Genomic DNA, 17984 nt, shown 5'->3' on the forward strand with positions numbered 1-17984 from the left:
ACAAAACAGGAGGAAATGCCAACCCACTCCAGTATTCTTGCCTGGAGAACCCCAGGGACAGTATGAAAAGGCAGAAAGATATGACACTGGAAGGTAAGGTTGGAAGGTGTCCAGTATGCTACTATAGCAGAGGACAATTATTAACAGCTCCAGAAAAATGAAGTGGCTGGGCCAATGTGGAAATGGCACTCAGTGTAGATGTGTTTGGTGGTAAAAATAAAGTCTGAGGCTGTAAAGAACAATATTGCATAGGAACCTAGAATGTTAGGTCCATGAATCAAGGTAAATTGAACATGGTCAAGCAGGAGATGGCAACATTGAACATGGATACCTTAGAAATCAGTAAACTAAAGACAGTGGACAGAAATGGGTGAATTTAATTCAGATGACCATTATATCTGTGGGCAAGAATCTCTTAGAAGAAATGGAGTAGCCCTCATAGTCAACAAAAGATTTCAAAATGCAGTACTTTGGGGCAGTCTCAAAAACAACAGAATGATCTTTGTTCCTTTCCAAGACAGACCATTCAACATCTCGGTAATCCAAGTTTATACCCCAACCACTGATGCCAAAGAAGCTGAAGTTGACCAGTTCTGTAAATACCTACAACACTTTCTAGAACTAACACCAAAAAGATGTCCTTTTCATCATAGAGATTGGAATACAAAAATAGGAAGTCAGGAGATAGCCAGGAAAACAGTCAAGTTTGGTCTTGGAGCACAAAATGAAGCATCGTAAAGGCTAACAGAATTTGGTCAAGAGAACAACCCAAGAGATGACTCTACACATAAACATCATCAGATGTTCAATACTGAAATCAGATTATTTATGTTATTTGCAGACAAAGAAGGAGAAGCTATATACAGTCAGTAAAAACAAGAACTGTAGCTGACTGTGACTCAGATAATTGGCTCTTCACTGCAAAATTCAGGCTTAAGTGGAAGAAAGTAAGAAAATCCAGTAGGCCATTCAGATATGACCTAAATCAAATCACTTATGATTATATAGAGAAGGTGATAAATAGGTTTAGGGACTAGATCTGGTAGACAAAGTGTCTGAAGAATGATGGACAGAGGTTCGTAACTTTCTACAGGAGGCAGTGACCAAAACCATCCCCAAGAAAAAGGAATTCAAGAAGGCAAAGTGGTTGTCTGAGGAGGCTTTACAAATAGCTGAAGAAAAAAGAGAAGTGAAAGGCAGGGGAGAAAGGGAAAGATATACCCAACTGAATGTAGTATTCCAAAGGACAACAAGGAGAGATAAGAAGACCTTATTAAATGAACAATGCAAAGAAATAGAGGAAGACAATAGAAAGACTAAAACTAGTGATCGCTTCAAGAAAATTGGAGATATTGAGGAACATTTATTACAAGGATGGGATGAAATGGTAAGGACCTCAGAGAAGCAGAAGAGATTAAGATGTGGTAAGAATACACAGAACTATACAAAAAAGGTCTTAATGACCCACGTAACCATGATTGTATGTTCACTTACCTAGAGCTGGATATCTTGGAGTGTGAAGAGTTAAGTGAACCTTAGGAAGCATTGTTGTGAACAAAGCTAGTGGAAGTGACAAAATCCCACTGTTGTCAGTCACTCAATTGTTTCCCAGCTATTTCAAATCCTAAAAGATGATGTTAAAGTGCTGCACTCAGTAGCACTCAATATATCAGTAAATTTGAAAAACTCAGCAGTGGCCACAAACCTGGAAATGGTCAGTTTTCATTCCAATCCCAAAGAAGGGCAATGCCAAAGAATGTTCAAACTACAGAACAATTGTGCTCATTTCTCCTGCTAGCAAGGTTTTGCTCAAAATCCTTCAAGCTAGGCTTCAGCAGTACGTGAACTGAGAACTTCTAGATGTCCAAGCTGGGTTTTGAAGAGGCAGAAGAACCAGAGATCAAATTGTCAGCATTCATTGGATCATGGAGAAAGCAAGGAAGTTCCAGAAAAACATCTACCTCTGCTTCATTGACTGTGTTAAAGCCTTTGACTATGTGGCTGACAAAAACCTGTGAAAAATTCTTAAAAGAGATGGGAATACCAGACCACCTTACCTGTTCCTGAGAAACCTGTATGTAGGTCAAGAAACAACAGTTAGAACTGAACATGGAACAACTGACCGCTTCACAATTGGAAAAGAGGTATGAAAAGGCTGTATATTATCACCATACTTCTTTAACTTCTATGCAGAGTACATGTTGGGAAATGCCAGACTGGGTGAATCACAAGCTGGAATCAAGATTGCCAGGAGAAATATCAACAACTTCATATATGCAGATGATACCACTCTAAAGGCAGAAAATGAAAAGAAACTAAAGAGCCTGCTGATGAGAGTGAAAGAGAGTGAAAAAGCTTGCTTGAAACTCAGCATTATAAAACTAAGATCATGGCATCCGGTCCCATGACTTCATGGGAAATAGAAGGGGGAAAAGTGGAAGCAGACAGATTTTATTTTCTTGAGCTCCAAAATCACTGTGGACAGTGACTGCAACCATGAAATTAAAAGATGCTTGCTCCTTGGAAGGAAAGCTATGACAAACGTAGGCAGCACATTAATAATAAAAAGCAGAGACATCACTTTGCCAACAAAGGTCCATATAGTCAAAGCTATTGTTTTTCCAGTACTCATGTACAGATGGGAAAGTTGTACCATTAAGACGACTGAGCTACAAAGAATTAATGGTATTGAATTGTGGTGCTAGAGAAGACTTAAGAGTCCCTTGGCCTGCAGGGAGACCAAACTAGTCAATCCTAAGGAAATAAACCTTAAATTTTCTTAAGAAGGACTGATGCTGAAGCTGAAACTTTAATACTTTTCTCACCTGATGCAAAGAGCTGACTTATTGGAAAAGACCCTGATGCTGGGAAAGATTGAAGGCAAAAGGAGAAGGGAGTGGCAGAGAATGAGATGGTTATATAGCATCACTGACTCAGTGAACATGTATTTGAGTATTGGGAGATAGTGGAGGATAGAAGAGCCTGGTGTACTCCAGTCCATGTGATTGCAAAGAGTTGGACATGACTTAGTAATTGAACAACAATACTAAACATGATGATACTTATCTATCAAAAGACTGAAATTAGAATTTACCCTCTTCTTGGGGTAGAGGTAGTGAAGAATGAATTTTGTGGGTGTTTATTGTATCTCTAATTCTTTTCTTCACACACACATGGAAAAGACTGAGTATATATTCACCAAGATGTTAACTCTGCGCTATGGTCATCTCTGTTTGGTGAGATTATGAACAATTTTTTTTGTTACTTTTCTTCATTTTTCTTTTTTGGAAAGCATTTTTCTAAATTTACTGTAATTCATTTGTCTTTATAATTAAAAAATTGAGATTTTTTTCAAAGAAAAAGACACAAGAAAATTTCTAACTCTTAAGTTCCATTTTACAGTCTGACTCCTCAGTGGAGACATTTCTAGCTTTTCTTTCTCCTCCACTGCCCCTCAAATAATAAGGAGCTTTCAATCCTCTGAACTGGGGCAGCACCACCACCTCTGCAGGCACCTTTGAGCCCCCACCAAATGTTGGCTGTCTGTTGAAAGTACCTAGCCTGAGGCCTTAAATTAGTCATGTAATGGTTCCAACTCTTTTCATTTAATTAAATTTAATAACATTTGATTAATGCTATTAATTAATTAATTAATTTGATTAATGCCAATGCTATGCTGGGCGCTAGCCCTTTGTATATACAAAGTATAGTTAATTGCCCTAGTAGGAGTGCCTGAAATGCTTTAAAGTATGAGCCCACCTTCCTCATTTAACCCACCTTAGTGTTCCCAGCTCCCATGCCACCCTACCCCATCTACATGATTCCTTACCTCTTTCCAGATCTAGGTCCCTATGCTCTGTCTATCACCTATCCTTTTCAGTAGGTTCATTCTTTCTCTTTTACAGGGGTTATCACTTACGATGTTCAAGGAATCTAAAAAGAAGAGGCTGATTTTTGACCCATGAAGAAGTTGACTGATACCCTCTGAATTAGTCAACACAGGCTTCTGTAACTGAATACCTTAGAGTAGGTGGCTTACACAACAGGAATTGATTTCTTACAGTTCTGTAGATTGGAATTCTGATGTCAGAGTGTCAGCATGGTTAAATTCTAGTGAAGGTCCTCTTACTGGCTTCCAGATAGCTGCCTTCTCACTATATCCTCACATGATGGAAAGAGAGAGAGCTCTGGTATCTCTCCCTCTTCTTAAAGGGACACCAATTCCATTATGGGGCCCCACCCATGACCAAATCTAAACTTAATGAGCTCTCAAATTTCTACCTTTAAATATTAGTACATTGGTTGTTAGAGCTTCAACATATGAAGTTTAGGAACACATAACACCCTCAGTGCATTGGCTTTCAGTTTTCACAGTTTAGTTTGATTAGCTTGAGGTTATATTGTCTGGCTTTATCTAGAATATCTCTCACAAAATAGAATACAACTCAGAAAGATTATCAATATAAAGGATCTCTTGTGCAGAGGTTATAATCATCTCTGTAGACCCAGAAAAGGCTTTTGACAAAATTCAACATTCATTTATGATAAAAACTCTCAACAGAATGGGTATAGAGGAAACATACCTCAACATATGCAGGCCATATATGACAAACTCATAGCCAAGATCATGCTCTATGGCTAAGAGCTGGAAGCATTTGCTCTAAGATCAGAAACATGATAAGGATGCTTATTCTCATCAGTTATTCAGCATAGTAGTATAAGACCTAGCCACAGCAATCAGACAAGAAAAATAAAATAAATCCAAATTGGAAAGGAAGAAGTAGAACTGTCACTGTTAGCACATTACATAATACTATACATTTAAAAATCCTCATAATGCTACAAAAAAAGAAAAAAAAAACTACTAGAACTCATCAATGAACTTGGCAAAGTTGCAGAATTAATATACAGAAATCTGTAATGCTTCTATACACTATATACAACAAAAATTATCAGATAAAAGAAATTAAGAAAATCCCATTTATAATTGCATCAAAAGATAAAATGCCTATATATAAATCTAATCAAGGAGGTTAGCAACTCATACTTGGAAAACTACAAGAAGCTGAGGAAAGACACTGAAGGCAATACAAATGAATGGAAAGATATACTGTGTTCATGGTTGAACACAGTATATACTCAATATGGTTGAAACAATATTTTTAATATGACCATACTGCCCAAAGCAATATTTAGTGCAATCCCTACCAGAATACTAAAGACGTGTTCCCATAGAACTGGAGCAAATAATTCTAATTTTTTAATGGAGACTCAAAAGATCCCAAATAGCCAAAACAGTCTTAAAAAATCATCATAGAGCTTGAAGTATCATGATCCCTGATTTCAAACTATATTACAAAGCTACACTAATCAAAGCAGTATGATACTGGCACAAAAACAGACACATAGATCAATGGAAGAGAATAGCCCAGAAATGAACCCACACTTAAATGGGCAATTCATCTATCTATAATATAGAAGGCAAGAATATACAATGGGGAAACACAGCCTCTTCAATAAATAGTGTTGATAAAAACTGGACAGCTATATGCAAAAGAATCAGACTGGACTAATTTCTCATACCTTGTACAAAAATAAATCAGAAATGGGTTAAAGACTTAAATGTAAAGAGCTGAAACCATAAAACTTCTAGAAAACATAGGTGATAAGCTCTTTGACTTAGTAATGAACTTAGTAATCTTTACATATATATATTTAAATATATAAATAAAATTATATATATATATATATATCCTCAGATAAGGGAAACAAAAGCAAAAATAAGCAAGTGAAGCTGTGTCAAACTAAAAAAGTTTTGTACAGTGAAGCAATCTACCAACAAAACAAAAAGGCTGCCTACTGACTAGAAGATGATATTATAATATATCTGATGAATTAATACCCAAAATATACAAAGAACTCATATAACTCAACACCTAAAATGCAACCTTGCAAATAAAAAAGGGACAGTGGAACTGAACAGATATATTTCACAATAAGACATTACATATGGTCAGCGGGCACATGAAAAGATGCTCAGCATCATTAATCATCATGGAAATGCAAATCAAAACCACAATAAGATATCACCTTACACCTGTTAAAATGACTGTCCTCAAAAAGGCAATAAATATCAAGTATCTGCAAGGATGTAGAGAAAAAGAAACTTTCATGCCCTTTTGGAAATATTATTTGATGCAGTCACTATGGAAAATAGTACAGAGATTCATCAAAGAAATAAAAGTAAAGCTACCATGGGTCATCCCTGGCAGTCTACTGATTAAGACTGTGCTTCCACTGCAGGGGGCATGGGTTCCATCTTTGGTCAAGGAATTAAGATTCCACATGCCATGCAGTATGGTCTAGCAAAAAAAAAAAAACCCTACCATATCATCCAATGATTCCACTCCTGGGTATTTATCTGAAGAAAATGAAAACACTAATTAGAAAAGATATATGCACCCCTATGTTCATTGCAGCATTGTTTACCACAGCCAAGATATGGAAACAGCCTGTGTATCCATAAAAGTTCATAGATAGGTGAATGGATAAAGAAGATGTGGTGTATTTATACATACATGTGTACACAGTAGAATATTACTCAGCCATTAAAAGAATGAAATCTTGCAATTTGTGATAAAATGAATGGACTTAGAGGATATTATAGTAAGTGAAATAAATCAAAGTAAGACAAATACTGTATGATTCCACTTATATGTGAATTCTGAGAGAACAAATGAATAAACATAACAAAACAGAAAGAGAGTTACAGATACAGAGAACAGACAGGTGGTTGCCATAGGAAAAGTGGGTGAGGGGAGGAGAGACAGAGATGAGAGAGATTAAGAGATAAAAACTTTGTTACAAAATAAATGAGTTGTAGGTATGAAATGTATAGTGTGGGAAATAAAGTCAATAGCTATGTAATATCTTAGTATGGTGACATAACTAAACTTATGATCAATCATTTGAAATGTATAGAAATATCAAATCACTATGTTGTATAGCAGGAACTACCTATGTAATAGTGTTGTAGGTAACTAATACTTCAAAAATATACAACTCATAAAAATAAAAGGGATTAGATTTATGGTTACCAGAGGCAGGAATTGGGGGAGGGTAAATTGGATGAAGGCAGAGAAAAGGTACAAACTTCCAGTTGTAAGATTAACAAGTACTAGGGATATAATGTTCAGCATGACAAATATAATTGACACTGATATGTGTTATATATAAAAGTTGTTAAGAGAGTAAATCTTTCAGATTCTCATCATAAAAAACCAGTTTTTTTTCTATTTAATTTTGTGTGTACATGAGATTATAGATGTCCACTGAAGTTATTTTGATAATATTTCATGATTTATATAAATCAAATCATTATGCTGTGTACCTTAAACTTGTACAGTGGTGTATGTCAATTAATATCTCAATAAAACTGGAAGAAAAAAAGAATCCCTTGATTAAAGTTATTATAAAAAGTCTAAACAAAAATAAGAAATATAAATTTCTTAATTTCTACCCTTGATCTGAATCAAGAGTAGAAATTTTACAGCCACATTCAGTGATGACTGAATGCTATTGATAAAGTAACCGTATATAAATATATATTTCACTGAAATTAGTGGTCAGTTTTTCTTTAAGTATATTGTCACACAAGTTTTTGGTGTTCTGATATTCTGGTAAGCAGTGTTTCTCTCAAGTATTGAGATATCAGTATTTGGAGGAGGGAATCCAATGTAATTATTTTAAATCTAAAATCTGAATTATTTCTGTCTTAAATTATTCCTGGAGAGTAACAAACTGCATTAAAATTTCAAATCAAATAAAGATGCAACTCTTTAGGAAATGTTCTTCAGTATCTTCAAAATCCTCAAGAAGAGGAATAAAAGCAAAGCTTCTATTGAAAGAATAGTTCTTTTTCTAGCTCAAAGAGTTCCTGAACAGTGGAAAATAAATTGAAAATACTAAAACTGATACAGGGAATTTAATCTACACTGGAATCTCAATCTATATATGATGAAACTAGATGGAAAGAAACCAATAATGCTTTCTTTAAAACAAGTATTGTTTACCATCATTTAAATTACAGTTCTTGAAAAAAAGATTAATATGTTCTCAAAATAATAAAACAATAGAGGGAGTAGTTAAAGGGAAAAGAGTCAAAGGAAAACATTTAGAGTTATATCTTTCCTCTCAGCTTTTGTCAACTAGAATTCTAAAACTTTTCCAGAAACTGGAACAAATTTGTGTTAACAATTATAACACTTTAAGATTGCATTCTAAAAAATCAGATATATTCCATTCTCAGTGTTCATTGGTTTATATTGTGTTGGTTTATCTTTATTATTTGGGTTATTTTTGAATAAGGCTTTATTTTCCTTGTAATTTTTTTAATAATATGTTTTTATTTAACTTTATACAGATTTGCTTTAATTTATTGTTTTTTAATGTATTTATATTTTTGTATGTTTGCAATATGGTGAATGTTTACCTTTACTTACTCTTTATATTATGGATTTTGAATATATGAAATAAGAAAATTCCTAAGTGAATATCCATGTGTTTACAATATACAGAGTATACCAAAATACTCTACTGTCATTTTGATATTTTTTATACTTTGAGGTGTTGTTAATAAAAGCGTGAAACCATCACAATTAGGGAGATTTTTAAAAATTTTTTGCTTATTTATTTTTGGCTGTGTGAGCACTTTCTTTAGTTGTAGAGATCAGAGACTACATATTGTGGTGGCTTCTCTTGTTGCAGAGCATAGGCTCTAGGGAGCACATTCAGTAGTTGTGGCTCACCGGCTTAGTTGATCCCTGGCATGTGGAATCTTCCTGGATCAGGGAGCTTGCTTGTCATTACTGGATGGAGAAAATAAGAAAATATTCCTTGACTTTAGTTCAGGAGATATTTCAACTGTATGTATCTGAATAGCCTTCCGTGAGTATCTGGTCTATGAGGTCATTTAGCTGAAGGCTTTCCTTTGTCACAGGGTGGAAGCAGTAAAACTATCAGAGAGCAGATAGAGCTGTTCCAAACACGCATTTTTCTGTTTTGCCTTATACAGAGAAAGAGGAGAAGACTATATTCCTAAAGAATAGAAGATTATTTTGTAAAGCATCTTTTTAACCGAAATATAGTTGGTTTACAATGTTGTATTAATTTCTGGTGTACAGAAAAGAGATCCAGTTATATAAAGATACAGAGATAGATTCTTTTTCAGATTCTTTTCCTTTTTTTTTTTTTTTTTGAGAAAATATCAAATATAGTTCTCTGTGCTATACAGGAGGTCCTTGTTGTTTATTTTCTATATAGTAGTATGTATCTGCTAATCCCAAACTTCCCTTCCTCCTCCTCTGGTTACCATAAGTTTGTTTTCTATGCCTGTGAGTCAGTTTCTGTTTTATAATAAGCTAGTTTGTATCATTTTTTAGATTCCACATCCTGTGGAATTTGTCTTTCTGTGACTTACTTCACTTAGTATGATAATCTATAGGCCCATCCATATTGCTGCAGAAAAAGGCCTTATTTCATTCTTTTTTGTGGTTGAGTAATATTGCAGTATATATATATATATATATACACACACACACACACACATAAACACCACATCTTCTTTATCCAGTGGACACTTAGGTTGCTTGTTTGCCTTAGCTATTGTAAATAGTGCTGCTATGAATATTGAGGTGGATGTATCTTTTCATCTTTTCTGGATACATGCCTGGGAGTAGGATTGCTGGATCATGTGGTAACTCTGATTTTAGTTTTTAAAGAAACTTTCATATTGTTTTCTGTAGTGGCTGTATGTGTGTATGCTTAGCCACTTAAGTCGTGTCCAACTCCTTGTGACCCCATGGACAGTAGCTCTCCAGGCTTCTCTGTCCATGGGATTTTCCAGGCAAGAATACTGGAGTAGCTTGTCATTTCCTACTCCAGGGGATCTTCCCGACCCAGGGATCGAACCTGCATTGGCAGGTAGATGCTTCACCATCAAGTCTCCTGAGAAGCCCTTCTATAGTGGCTGTACCAGTTCACTTTTCCACCAACATTGTGGGAGAATTCCCTGTTCTGCACACCCTCTTTAGCATTTTATTGTTAGTAGACTTTTTGATGATGGCCATTCTGACTAGTGTGAGAAGATACTTCACTGTGGTTTTAATTTGCATTTCAGGAGGAGAAGGGGATGACAGAGGATGAGATGGTTGGATGGCATCACTGACTCGATGGACATGGGTTTGGGTGGACTCCGGGAGTTGGTGATGGACAGGGAGCCCTGGTGTGCTGTGGTTCATGGGGTCACAAAGAGTCGGACACGACTGAGCGACTGAACTGAACTGAACTGAATAATCACTGATGTTTAGCATCTTTTCATGTGCCTATTGGCCATCTGTGTGTTTTCTTTGGAGAAATGTCTATTTAAGTCTTCTGCCCATTTTTTTGATTGGATTGTTTGTTGAATTGTATGAGCTGTTTGTTTATTTTGGAAATTAAACCTTTGTTGATTGTCATGGCCCTGGTGCAGCTTGGAAAAGAATTTCCAGACATGAGGCAGAATGAGAGGGAAATAAAGCTTATTAGAATGGGAGACGCTGTTAGAACAGTGGGCCAGCTCAAGGGAGAACCGGCATTGAACAGGGGTCTTTAGTCCACTGTTATACTCAGGGTACAAGGAGTGGGATAGGGGTCTTATGGGTCGTTTACTGATTGGATGAGGCACATACACTGGGTGGGGGAAGAGTAAGGCAAATACCTTCTCCCTGTGTTGGGTAGGAGGGGAGACAGGTTACACTGCTGAAGAGGAGCTGAAATCCATTAATAGTTACAACGTGAGGGAGAGAAGGGCGGTAAGGGTCTGGTTTTTCTTTTCCTGCATTCCAAGACTCTCCTTGGTTTTATCTGCTCTTTAGTCCTTGAGTCACCACACTGATCACATTGTCTGCAGATATTTTTGTTTATAGATTGTCATTTCATTTGCACAGCATAGAAAATCCTAAACAAAATGATGAAATCTGGGAGGCTTATTTGTTCTTGTTGGGAAATACTCATTTGCAGATGGAAAAGGGGCTGACTTCTCTTATCAGATACAAATGATTTAAAGCCTCGAGTACTAAGAATTTATTACATACATGAAATTCAGCACTACCCTTACCCACATTAATGTTTTTAACTTCAAAGAGATGCTGAGTCACTGCAGGAAAAGAGAATACTTCACCTATTGCATCAGCAGTATTTGTGCTGAATCCCATCCTAATGGAAATGAGCCCTTGAGCAAACATGGGAATGATGGTCTTGATTTGTCACTTCTAAAGGTACACCTCTCTATATATATATTTATTATTCACAAACATTGTCTCCATCCTTTCTGTGGAATCCTTTCTCAAATAGGACTCACACTTAGACCACATATAAATTTGGATTGCTTAAGTGTTGTCAGAGAATTTGGCACAGTGCTTTTCTAAATCAATGGAACTGTAGGAGAGACTGCGTTTATCCTAAGCATGGATCAAATCTAGACATGCTTTTCTGAAACATTGCTGGGGAGAAACACAATTGAAGGGAAATCTGACATGTGACTGGAATATGTTAGGTAACTTCCTCAATTTCATAATCAAAAGCAGTTGTCATTTGATTGAAGTAGAAAACCAAGGAGGAAGTTGATTTTTCCACTACAAGAATTTTTTGAAGTTACAATCACCTATATCTACAAATAAATTCCCAGCAAAGACCATATGTTATTAGTCTTAATTGTGACTTTATTTTTTAATTTTAAATTTGAATCTTTTAAGAATAGTGAGAGGGAACAGGAGAGATTAATGAGGAAAAAATGAACATCTAAGAAAGCAATTAACTAAGATATTTGAAATTATGCAGTGAATTTGATTCATAAGTGTTTTACAGTCCCAATGCTAATAGTTTCTTAAAATTGTAGCTCAAGATTCCGACGGAGTTAGAATCTACACTCAAATAATATTCAATAAATTGAATTGTACATAGATGAAGTGCAGTTTCTCAGGGAATCTCCAGAAGATGAAATGGAAATGAATATAGATAACTAGTTAAAAAAAATGATACCTGTTTATCAGTGCATTTTTATTAACCTTATTTTTCATGTCTTTGTATCCTATATTTTTGATGCTTTTGACATCTTGGAGCCTTGCTAACCCTGAACCTGGATGGAATGCCTCTCCCAGAGTTAGCTAATTCTTACAGACAGCAAATAACTTTCCTATGAATGTGCCTTTCATATGCAAACCAACCAATCCTGAGCCTATACTTCCAACCACCAACTTTATTGAGCTGTTGTACTCCAAGCCCCTATTTCCCTAATTTAATCATCCCAGGGTCTGACTCCCAAACAACTCGGCATACTCCTTCCACTCCAGAGCACGCTGAATTATTCAAACTAGCCTGTTCTAGTCTCACCAATTACTTACTGAAGAAACCACAGTAAAGGCTCTTGACACAGGACTCTGCTTCCTGAGCAGCCCTATCACTTCCCCCCTGTGGTGTGATGCCCCTTCCTTTTGGATTCTATGAGTATAACAAACTATCTTTTCAATGACAGTAAGAAAACTTGAATTTTAAAACACAGTATGCTGTATAAATGTTTCCTATGTTTTGACGGACTAGATTTCCTCCAAATCAATGTCCAGGTACAATTCATAAAAATGCTAAATGAAACATAAGAACATTTGAAAAATTCATAGCTGGTTCATTAGAAAATAAGGAAAAGCCAAATTGATGGAAAGTACAGTTCTGGACGTATAACCAGGCAGATGGTTGGAATACCTCCTGAGGATATTCACTAATTTCTAGTGCCTAGAGCTTTGGTTTTAGTTGACTTTACGTAGGAGGCAGAAGGCAAAGCCTAGACCTTACACAAGGTGGGGAGTCACTCTCATAAAACAGAGACCCCCCCCTGCCCTGAAAAGTGTTGACCTTGGTGGATGAATTAGCAAAGACAAAAACCCACAAACCAAGATAGTCTTGGCTTTGGGTTGGGGAGGATAAATTGTTGATGATCTCTTTTGAGGATTTATAATAATAACCCTGACCTCAAACAGATTTGGGGCTAGAAATCAGTGTATTTGTATCCCTCTAAAACCTCAGGCCAAGAAGTTTGTTTAAAATGGTCCTAGGTAGGAAGAATATTCAGTTGCTAGGAAGAAGCAGATGGAAGTCATATCTAGAGAAATTAACCTCAACCTTGGTCTCAAATATTTCCCACAGATAAAATTCCAAAAACTTAAATGCACATCAACACATATACAAAACATTGGAGTGCACGGTAGAATCTAGGTACACTGTCACAAGCCAGAAGCACCGTAGAATACTGAGTGCTCTAAAAGTACTGTTTGCTAAGTGAGTTTTCAAAATAAAGAGCCTGGGCTTGATGATCTTGGGGTCTCTTTGATCTCCACAGTTCAGACACCTAAATTAACACTCAATTGTGGAATGGAAAAATAATTGTTGGAAATACATAGCCATGTGAGAGGTCAAAGTTTAGGTTGTAAGGAGGAAGGCACAGAGTTGCTGACTCAGCCTTGATGTTTTCTAGGCTCCTTGCCTGGGCAGAGGTGTGGTGTATGGTCATCCTGCTCATGTTTGGGACAGTGTTAGGCATGATGCCTTCTAGATGAGGATTTCTTCTGCTTCTTTTTTTTTTTTTTTAATAAGAATCCTTTAAAAGATTATTTATTTGTTTTATTTTTGGCTGTGTTGGGTCTCCATTTCTGTAGTTGCAGTAAGTGGGGTTTTCTCTAGTGGCAGTGCACGGGCTTCTCATTGCAGTGGCTTCTCGTTGGGGAGCACAGGCTCTCAGGTGTGTGGGCTGAGCAGCTGCGGTGCACGGGCTTAGTTGCCCTGGGGTATGTGGGGTCTTCCCAGACCAAGGATCAAACCTGTGTCGGCTGCATTGGCAGGCAGATTCTTGACCACTGGACTACCAGGGAAGTCCCTGGATGAGGATTTCTGATTTCCTTTCACATTCCTGTTGAAGCATCGAAGTATATCTGTCCCTTTACTGCTTAAAGCAGTGTTATCACCACAAAGAACAACCAGGAGAGCTCTGTGTCACAGACTGTCTCAGCACTCTGTGCAAAGTTCTCGTGTAGCTGAGGAGACTTGCTCAGATGTACAGAAGGGCCACGGGCCCTGATTCTTCCTCCTCCTCCCCGTCACATTGGCCATCTCATCATGGTGGTTCTGGTGTGAGTGTCAGTTATTGAAATTGGCTAAGCACCATGCTGCCACTTAATATATCTGAATCTATGAAGTTACTTCACTGCTTTGAGCCTTGGTCAGCATCCTTAACAAAGTAGGTGTATTCCTAGTACCTACTTCTTAGGATTGCTGTGAAGTTTAAACAAGGTAATCTCCCTGAAGTACTTAACACAGTGCCTGGTGTGATTGTTCCATAATTGGCAGTTAGTGTCACCGCCTTCCCAACTGAGGAAGATTAAATTTTTGAGTTTGATAAATACATCACCCCTGAATTATGGTGAGAATAATCATATCATCCGTTGGTAGACATCTGAGATACTATAAACTTCTGCACTTTATTAGTATGCATGAAAGTTTCAAGCTATGTTCAAGAAAGGGAGTTTTGAGCTGAATCAGTTACCTAATTTGTTTGTTTATTCCATAGCAACTTTTTACTCCAGAAAGATTTGAGATATCCCGAAGAAAATATATATCATGAAACAAGATATAAAATTAGATGTGGAAAATAAATTTCAAGAGGAAAATTAAGGTAAGAAAATTGAAATATACAGTGCACGACAGAGGAAAAAAAAATTGTAAAAAAGGCTTAACCATCTGGTATCTGATGTATTACAGTTGTCCTTGAACCCAGAGAAACATAATCTGGAACAGAGAGAGAAGGGCATCAAAGGTTTTGAGTCTTTTCCCTCAACTCATGAGACTATTTGTAGCTTATGTCAAAGCCTTCTACAGAAGGATAATTACATGCTTCTTTAAAGGATGGGCCAATGACCCCTTCAAGCTTCTAAGAGCTTCAGAAGGACCTATGCAGTGCCTTTATCAGCCTGTAGGTCCCCATGGTATAGCTAGAGAGTCAGAATGTTGGGTCTTGCTCAGTAGTGGGCATTTATTATGTTTTTGTGATTTCTCTGTGCCCTGTGAACACCTATCCTTTATTTGTGGCAATTCCTGCCTGTAGTGGAGTCTCAGGGAGAAGCCGTTGGCCCTAACATTTATTCTTCTCCCTCTGCTGTTTTCATAGTCCCTAAATTTGACTCTAAAGAAAAAAGAAATGTTATGATTTCAGGTCATGAAAATTAAACATAATGTAAAGCATAATAGTATAAAAACATAGTGAAAAGTAATTTTATAATTTTAAGGCTGTGTTTATCAGGACTTTGCATACAGCAGTGTTACAGTTTTCAAAATTAATTCACAAAAAGGAGGCTTTTATAATATCTGTTCTGAAGCTATTTTGCTCTTCAAATGTACCTAGTTTCCCTTAAGGTATTAAATGAACAATGTATGGTTACTTTCTAGAGTTGTATTTGAGTAGTTATCTGTGTTTTATTAGATATATTATGAAGAATTTAATCAAATAATTTCATTGTTTTTATCTTGAATTGTACGAGTTAACAGTTTAAATGGACCATCTACTTATATCAAATTAATATTTCAGATTTTCTGCAATCTAATGTACTCTTTGCACTCCATACTTTATCCCTCTTCTACTCAGTTATAAAAACAAAAAGATGTCATTTGATCATCAAAGCGTAGACAGGATTGTCAATTAAAACAGAAAAATTTAAGCAATGTTCCTTAAGTACTTGCTTTGGATTGTGTTTTCCTTTACTGCTTAAAAAGTCATCTCAGGACTGAATTTCCACCATTCTAAAGCATGTATCTTTTTCAAATTTTAACAGAGCTGAAAAACATTGTGTTTCATAATCAGTGACTTAGTATATTTGCTTTAGTATATTTGTCAGTTTGAAATTGATTCATCTTAAATCCAGTGAAATACGATGGCAGACGTTTATGAAGTGTTGTTTTCTGGATATTCTATATGGTAATATGCATTGGAGAAATGCAGCAGTCCTGACTGAGGGTGCCGGCTCCTACATGTGCCTAGGGCTTCTTGAAAGGAGGGAGCAGGGCGGGTCACCAGGGCAGAAACTCTGTCCTTTTATTCTTTCTTTCTCGCCAGTGAGATTTCTCTACAAGCTCTCCTTAGAAGAGAGTCTGTGTTGCTATAATGTACCAAACAAAACAGAGTTTTGAAAATTAGTTACCAGGGAGATTGACTACCCAAGCAGAGTGAAAATCGGGCCCCTTCTTGAGCTCCTGCTGTGGGATGAGTCCAGAACTAGATCTCGTACATATGGGGCACAGGATTTTATTGTGGTACTGTTGTGCATTTTGCTGTGTATAATTTTACCGCTCTTCCTCCAGTTCTAGTCAAGTTCGTGTTCTCTTTACACACGGTAAGTTTATGGCAGGGCCAGAAGCAAGAATGGCCCTCCTTGGTTCTGATTAACAGTTCAGCTTTAAGGATGATACTGGCTGCCCTCCACTCTCCCCACCTCCACGCTGGGGGAGGGTCTAGGCCCGAGTTCAGTACTGTGCGCCGCATATACCGCCCCCCCCCCCCCATCTTGTGAAGGTGGTCTCAGGAGCTGGCTTCTGAATACACATGGGAAGGTAAACCTCCATCTACAGGACTCTAATTCTCTGTGGCAATCCTGTCATAGACTCTCCTAGACCACATTTTAGTCAGGCTCCTCTGAACCTTCTGCTTGACTAGGCCCAAAGTTGGGCTACTGTCTCTGTCCTTATAGAGTCCAATTTTAGCAAGAATACTGCTATGGCAATTTGGCCAGGATCTCCCACTTTTGAGATTCTGATAACCTTCAATATCTGCCTCAATTCATCCATCATCATCATCCCTCTGGTAATATCTAAGCACCCTGGCCAGCCTTCAGTAAGAATCCAGCTAGGTCAGTTTAGCAAGAATTACCTTCTGTCTTGGGCCTCCCTGGTAGCTCAGATGGTAAAGAATTTGCCGGCAATGCAGGAGACTAGGGTTTGATCCCTGGGTCAGAAAGATCCCCCAGAGAAGGAAATGGTCATCCAGTCCAGTGTTCTTGCCTGGAGAATCCCATGGACGAAGGAGCCTGGTGGGCTATAGTCCATGGGGTCAGAAAGAGTCAGACACGAATGAGCCACTTTCACATACATCAACCTCTGTCCTAGTAATTTCCATCCACCAACCCCTTCCCCCTTCTCTGTTCCTTGGCTATAATCCCCACTTTGTCATATTTGGAGATGAGCTCAATCTCTCTCCTCTACTGCAAAACCCCATTGCAGTAGTTCCTACATATATCACAACATTCCTGCCTTAACATTGTAACAAGTGTCAGAATATTTTGTTTTTGAGAATCTGTGCCCCAAGAGTGCCAAGAGAGAGCAGAGCCACCAGACCTGTAGTGAATGTCTTCTTGGCACCCAGAGTGGGTGAAATTCTGGAGGAGTCTTTGATGCTTTGACAGGTGTAGGATGATGAGAGGAAAGAAGGCAGATCTCTAGAGGTGGCTGTACTTGAATTTCACACCAGCCTGCTGGGTGGACTCCTGGAGAAGATTTAAGTTGATCTAAAAAAATATATTTCTTGCACAGAAAAATACATTTCTTGCAAATTTATATCATGACATATTTTATCCTATTCAATGTCACAGCATCTGAAAGGTTAGTGTTATACCTGTTTTACCATTGAGGTCTTAGAGAAAAAGAAGAGATTTGCCCAGCTTTTCAGAGTGAACATGCAAAACATATGTATACTAAAAGGCATAAGAAGGATACCCTATTTCCTGGCAGAATTACTTAATTCTCTACTTGACAAATATTTTCTTGTCTAGTCATTCTTTAAAGGTATGTTTTCTGGTTCCTTTAAGACCGTTGAGTCATTCAGGAAAGGAAGCCAGACTTGAGGAAATATTCTT

At 37.2% G+C, this 17984-nt stretch overlaps 1 long non-coding RNA gene across 1 annotated transcript; it reads left to right on the plus strand.

The window, feature by feature from the left end:
• Positions 1-223: 223 nt before the first annotated feature.
• Positions 224-16614, plus strand: LOC122439205. Its single transcript, XR_006268826.1, has 3 exons — positions 224-400; positions 5222-5223; positions 16604-16614. It is a non-coding gene; the product is annotated as an uncharacterized LOC122439205 (long non-coding RNA).
• The last annotated feature ends 1370 nt before the right edge of the window (positions 16615-17984 follow it).

The sequence above is a fragment of the Cervus canadensis genome, chromosome 4, assembly GCF_019320065.1.
Source record: "Cervus canadensis isolate Bull #8, Minnesota chromosome 4, ASM1932006v1, whole genome shotgun sequence".
Taxonomy (NCBI): Eukaryota; Metazoa; Chordata; class Mammalia; order Artiodactyla; family Cervidae; genus Cervus; species Cervus canadensis.